The sequence below is a fragment of the Cyanistes caeruleus genome, chromosome 11 (genome assembly GCF_971803275.1).
Source record: "Cyanistes caeruleus chromosome 11, bCyaCae1.hap1.1, whole genome shotgun sequence".
In the NCBI taxonomy this organism is placed as follows: Eukaryota; Metazoa; Chordata; class Aves; order Passeriformes; family Paridae; genus Cyanistes; species Cyanistes caeruleus.
Window position 1 is genome coordinate 14,932,951 of NC_141711.1, and position 6,716 is coordinate 14,939,666.

Below are 6,716 nucleotides of genomic sequence, written 5' to 3' on the forward strand. Positions count from 1 at the left end.
TTTTCCCCAAACCATCAGTTCTCAGGCCTGGAGCCCTGCCAGTCCTCCTATTTTACCCGTGTTATCAGCCTGAGGACTCTCTCATTTACCTTCTTCATAGACCAGACAGAAATAGTGCCTAAGCTGCCCTCAAAACTTTAAATGGACTGCCTAAAGAATCCTGAATCCTCCTCTGCCTAAAGATTTTGTGAATGGCATTGGGACCTCTTGTGTTTATGGCTGTAGCTCAAATACTCATTGTAGTGTTTCCAGGCAAATAAAAACATATTGGGGCTTACAGCAGGGTTTCAGAGAGGTCCACTCAGGATGGGCTCTGAGCTGTCCCACAGGCTGCCTTGTTAAACTAAATTCCAGGTGAGAACCTTCCCACCAGATGGAAACTACTCAAGTGGATCATTGCAGGGAAGGGCAGAAAAACCACCTGTGGCTCTTGATGCCCTGAATCTTCCAGCTGAGCATGTTAGAAGGGGTGAGATTGCTGTATTTAGCCCAGGAGCTTTCCATAAGTTTTGTGTTTTAGGTACTGGGACATGATTTACAGACACAGTGCCCAGGTAATCCCATTCCTGTGGTATAGGAATCACATGTACTTGGTTTTTCCCTTACACAAAATGGAGGCAAGAGTTCCTGACCATTCAGACTCTTGAGAGGATCACACTACAAGGATGAAGGTTTTGTGTTGCTATGAGAGTGAAGGAGTTGGTGCCTATGTGAGCACCATAGCCCAGCAAGGAAGTGGAGAGCCCTGAAGTCTGGCAAATAACTTTAAAAATCTCTGGTGGGTTTCCAGAAGTCCCTCCTCTGAACAGAGTTCTAAGAATTATCTAAAGTTTGGATGGGTAATTTAGGGGAAGCCTGAGGTGCCTGTTTCAGGTGCAAGACTCCAGAGCTGCCTGATATTGACACTGCAGTCACTGCTGTGCTCTCTCAGGGCACTAAGGCTGTATCTTGCCCTGCAGTGAGAAGTGGTGTGAGCTGGCAGGAGCTCTGGTGCGCAGCTGCTGTGTACAGGAGGGCTGCAATGATGGCAGGTTTTTATCAGGAGCCCAAAAAACAGGGCTACAGTGCCAGAAAGCTGCACTTTCTTTACAGATACACATGGCACTTTTTTTTTCAGTGGCCACACAGTTGGGAGAAATTCTTTCTTACTGAAAGCTCAGTGTCACTTGAAAATATCAAGAGTATGACTGACCTATTTTCTATTGGCTTCCCAAAAGATCCTGGTATTCCCTGGTCCCTCCTGGACTTCACTGTGAGATCCACAATGTGATTTCAGGGAGACTGAGACTGTTTTTACAGTGACAGGTACCTCAGAGGTGATGGGGATGTGTTGTTGGCATGCTAACTTTGTGCTCCCTTCAAAACCTCCCAAACAGAAATGTCAGAGCAGCAGCTCCACTCTGTCCTCTCATAGGGCAGAGATGAGGCCATCAAAGTACTTTCATCCTCCAACCTAAGAAAGAAACTCTGCAGAAGATCTATCTGGTCACCCATGTCCCCATGTGTGCCTCTGCCATTGCCATTCTGTACAGAATCACATGCAAATCTTTTGGCATTTCCATCTCTAGACCATGGCTTTCTGAGGTTTACTGAGGCTGGAGGACACTGATGATTTCTAAGTCCTTTCAGAAATGTCTTCCTTCCTTTGAGAAAAGAAGATGTAGTGCCAAAGATGCAGAACCAAAGCAGCATGCAAGAACAATTATTAAACATTGTTAATTAGGATGTGTGAAGATGGTCCCTCTCCCCTTTTTCTTTGAAGCATGAAAGCCCAGAGGGAGCCTTTATTAAAGTCAACAAAGAAATCTCAAAGGGAAAAATTCCCTTCTTTAATGTGGTCACACACATCATCTCCCGCCTGGTGTGACCTGACATGTGAATGTGTTTAGGGGCTGTGTCACATCGGGGCGCAGGCACACTGCGCCCCGAGCCACGGAGGGGAGAGAGGAGGGGAAGAGGGAAAGAGTCCACACAGCTGGTCTTACATCTAGCTGCTTGGATCCTGTTGCTGCTGATGCCAGAAATGGAGCATCTGGAGCTTGCTTTTGATGGATCACGTATCTTTTGTTAACCGCTTTTGATTTAGTGTGTACTCTTTCCAAAGCAACCTCTGATAAAAGCGAGCTGCAGGGTCCAGGCAAACAGCTGGATAGTCCATTCTGGAGTGTTCTGCCAGAGGGATGGATCTTGTGTTACTCCCCAGATAAGTTTTGTTCATGTGTTTGAAAACAAACTGGAGCCTCACAGCAACCTGATTATAGTAGTGCTGGTGGGCTCAGGGAAGCCCATCAGAAATAGCAGAGATCCTGCTGTACTCTGGGAATTGGGGTAGAAAACCTCCAGGTTCAGCTTGGTTACCTAACAAGCAGTCACGGCATTACTTCCCACTCAAATTCCCAAATAGCATCCATTTGTAGGCATAAATACTTTGTCCTCTTTAATCCCAAATGTCAAAGACAGGAATTGAGAAGTGCTTCAAAATTTTTAGCTTTTCTCCTTATAGGGAAAGGTGGGGTATGGTGAGCTCTGATCCATAGGATCAAAGACACTGGGCTCTTGCACTGGAGCTCTATTTGATGCTGGATACGGGTGATGACAACAGCGCACAGTATGTTGCAGTCTGCTCTTATTGTATGAAAATATGAGATAAACACGAGGAAAGATGTCCTTTCCCCTTCCCTGAACTGCTCTGTGGGTTGGTGGGAGCAAGGCTTGAAGGCTTCTGAGGAATGCTTTGGTAATGGTGGAGATAAAGCAGGACAGGGCCAGCAGAAAACTCACAGAGTAGAGAATCTGTAGCTTCATGGACTCTGCAGGAACATCGTTGGTTGTTCTATCAGAAATGTTTTGTGTGAATTAAATAGTGCAAGGCGTTCTGTTCTTGTCCTGCTCTGTGCCATTTCTTTGGTTTGGTCTGACTATATTTTACCTAGATAATTTTCAAAAATATCAGGATTTCCTCATCGCCCCATTGTTAATTTAGAAGTGGGGCAGCACCCTCACTGAGCTCTTCTACAGCTGATATTACCAACCACATCCCTCTCCATGTCCCAGAGCTAGGCCGTGAGCTTGTATTTTTCCAACCAAATTTCTCCCTCCCTTTCTTTTCTAAAGAGGAAAATAAATAACAATTTTTTAAAAAGACAAATGAAAACAAAACAGTTTCCAAAGAGAAGCATCCAGACACTTCCTTCTGATACCCAGATAGCTTGGCACGTTCATCTAATCTTCTGCCTTGACTGCTGGGCTGGCTGGCCACATCTGAAAGGAGGGGGATCAGCCAGCAGTCAGAGCCTGGATCCATGAACGACGTTGGTGGCAAGGAGGCCTTGGCAGTGGGTTCTTCTCCTTCCCCTGCTGGAGGCTTCAATTGTTGGGCCATGGCACATGAGGCTCCCCCGAGCCCAGCAGAGCCCTACCGGAGCCGGCTCCATGCTGTGAGCAGACAATGCAATTAGCTGGGTTTCACAATGTGCCATTTTGGGTGACCTTTCCAGGGAAAATAATTAGAGGGAGACCATGTCTGCTGTTGATAATTGGCTTCATTAGCTCTGAGGTTAATTTCAGAGATGTGCCCAGGAAGCAACAGAAGAGGCTCAGGGGAGGATGCCCAGTTAATTACTTGTGAAATAAAAAAGTCCATAGGCTTTGTCCTTGTGTGTGTTCAAGGGAGTCCACAGGGCAGCCTGGGCTGATGAGGAGGTTGGCCCCTTCTCCTGCTATCACAGTGATGGTGGGATCAAACAGCCTCTCAGAATGGGAAGTTTCCAACCCCTTGGTACTGGCTTGCCTGACTATTAGTAGATTTGAAACCCAGGGTCTGGATTGGCAGGCACATGGCTGCCCAGGCTGGAGTTGGAGAACAGAACTGATTGCAGGCTCTCATTTCCCACATCTTGAGGTGCAAAAGGGACATCCCCTATGGAGACCTGTTCTTTCTCATGGGATTGAGGGTCTAGAGGATGGGAGAAAGATAGGCAGGAGGGGAAGCACCCTAGGCACCAGAGCCACAAATCCTCTCTATACTGCATTTGGTCTGGCACCACAGACACAAGTGCCACTTTCTGTTTGTCACCAGGGCTGTCCTTGCATTGCCCAGGAGGTTTGTCCACAGGACCTTGTCCCTGTCTGCACAGGCAATAAGAGCCCAAACCTGAAACTAACCAGGCTTTGACTTCCTCTCACCAAAGCTAAACTGACTCCCAGTGGCTTTGGTGGAGTTTGCCCAAACCAGGGCCTGGGGAGAGGCACAGCCTCAGCTTGTTCCCTCAAAGCAGAGACAGGTTTTTCAGGCAGGAGAGTAAAAAAGGGCTGGGACATGAGCACTTGGGAATACATTCCCACAGCGAGCCATTGGGCAGGAAAGAAGTGACCAGGTCAGAGGAAAAGCATATAAACAACCCAGAGAGAGAATCTTTTTGGCTGCCAGTTTGTTTACATCTTGCAGAAGAGAACGTCGCAAGCCGCGTGTATCTCTGGCTAAATACGACACAAAGTTCCCGTCCTTTCCAGTGATAACGAAGGGAGAAGACTCCCTGAAGTCACGTCTGTATTTCCTGTCCCAGTTTTGGCATGAGGAAGTACTGTAGGTTGTACCCTAATAAAACGATCAAAGGGTCTTTTGTTTGCTTGGGTTTCCCTTTCCTTGGGCACACAATTCCCTGGGAAAGCTTTCTGCAGTGTGGTGTGGACGGCGGAAAGGTGGGAAGTGTCTGGGATGTGTATGAGAGACAGACCCTTCCTCTTGGCCTGAATGAACCTATTCCTGAGTGTGGCTGAACTCAGGGAGACTTTGTGGATTAAGGTTAAAAAATGCATCATCTGATAAAGACCAAGGTTTTTAACAGAGCCAACAGGACCTGGAGATAGAGGTGCCAGGCCATTCCACCGGAAACTTAACATTTTTATGCTCATGAAGTTTTAGGGAGATCCAACTCAGAATTTCCTGGTTTAGAGGCTACTCTTTTGTCCCTTATTATCCCAAGTATTCAGATCAGCTCTTGGCACTCAGCTCCTCCCTAGCCTGTCCTCTTGTAGCAGAAAGTGCATCCACCTTTGTGACAGAGAAGAAATTATACCTTGATGGTGGTAACAACTTCATGTTCTCGTTTGTGTTTGGAGTCAAATTTTACCTTTATCAGCAATTGCAGCCAAGCTGATGTACATGATGCACTTCTGTGGGCCCTCTGGTGTGCACATGCTATGTGAGAGCATTAGTTCAGTTTGACACTCACTAGAATGTTCTTCCCATTGTGAAAAACATCACTAAAATTCAGCACGTTTAGGAATAGCGAGGTCCAAGGCAAGATTTATTTGAGACGTCTGTGCTCAATATTGAATTGGTCCAAATCTGTCTAGATCCAGACAGAACTTGAAGCAGTCACACTGATTTCCATGAGCTGGGTGTACCCCAATAATCTGCAGCTCAAACCTCATGAAAGGTCTCAAAGCCATTAAAAAAAAAGTTTCTTTCTTTTCCATGCTGTAGGATCTCTTTTTCCCCCCAAAACTCTTACAGTGAGACATGTTCATTTGTTCACAAACTGGTTCTGGTTTTTGCAAGTGTGTGCCTGGTAACATTTTCTCAGCAGCTGAGAGGATTTGCACCAAAGGTTTGGTCTCTGCAGTTGGGAGGGTGGGTGGCTGATGAGATCACATGCCTTTGTTTCTGCTCCATGAATCAAAGCCTTAAAGCTCAGAGTTGAAAGTCCAAGAAAAAGAAATTAATAAGTAACAGGCTTCTAGGAAAGATCTTTGGAGAACTAAGTGTTTGGTCAAAATTAAGGAGGTCTTGTGAAATATTTTCACAAGTACCTGAACATTTATTAATGATCTTCTCAGGCTGTGAAGAGACAGAAGCTACCCCAGCACTTCAGTGATGCTCTTTGTGTATCTTTTAAGTTTTTCTACTGGTATTAGTGCAAGAGTTGGTTCATTTGTAATTAGTACTTTGAACAGAATCTTTTGTTCTAAATCACCCATTCCTTTTCTCCCTTAGAATCACGTCTCTAGCTTTATAACCTCTCCACACAGATACAGCCCTAAATCAACGTTTGGCTTCAGGCTAGTGATATTTCTTTACCAGAAAAATATCTGGCAGCAACTCCCCAGTGCATTTGAGAATTAGGCTGTATTAAAAATAAGGTTATACTTGGTTATTTCTCCTATATTGTCTTTGAGCAAGCATAAGGCTCACTGCTCCTTTATCCATGTCATTTATGGATTTCTGTAGTGCCAAAGGAGGCACTTAGCATGTTGCAAAGGCAGATTACCCAGAATAAATCATATGGTATGGGTTGCAGTGTTACAAGCATCTGGCTTTGGGAAGATTTGATCCTGAAATAAGGTTTGATGATGAAGGTTAAATGATCACTCAGAAATCAAGGGAATGCTCTCCATTTATCTAGAGAACTGTGAGACTCCTCTAGCATACAGGAGATCTTTATTTGTCCTTTCCTGGTGCAACACTTCCCTCACTTGCTCGCTTCCCTCACGTTCCCCTTTTCTTTCTGTCATGGTTTAACCCCAGGCAGCAACCAAGCCCCACACAGGCTGTTTGCTTGGTCCCCTGTGGTGGCATGGGGGACAGAATCAGAAGGGTGAAAGGGAGAAAACTGGTGCTGAGATAAAGACAGTGGTGCTCATGAAATCAGTGACATCATCCAAGGGCTTGTTTTGAGGCAGAATTGCTGGTTTCTTGGGTCATGGACACTGTT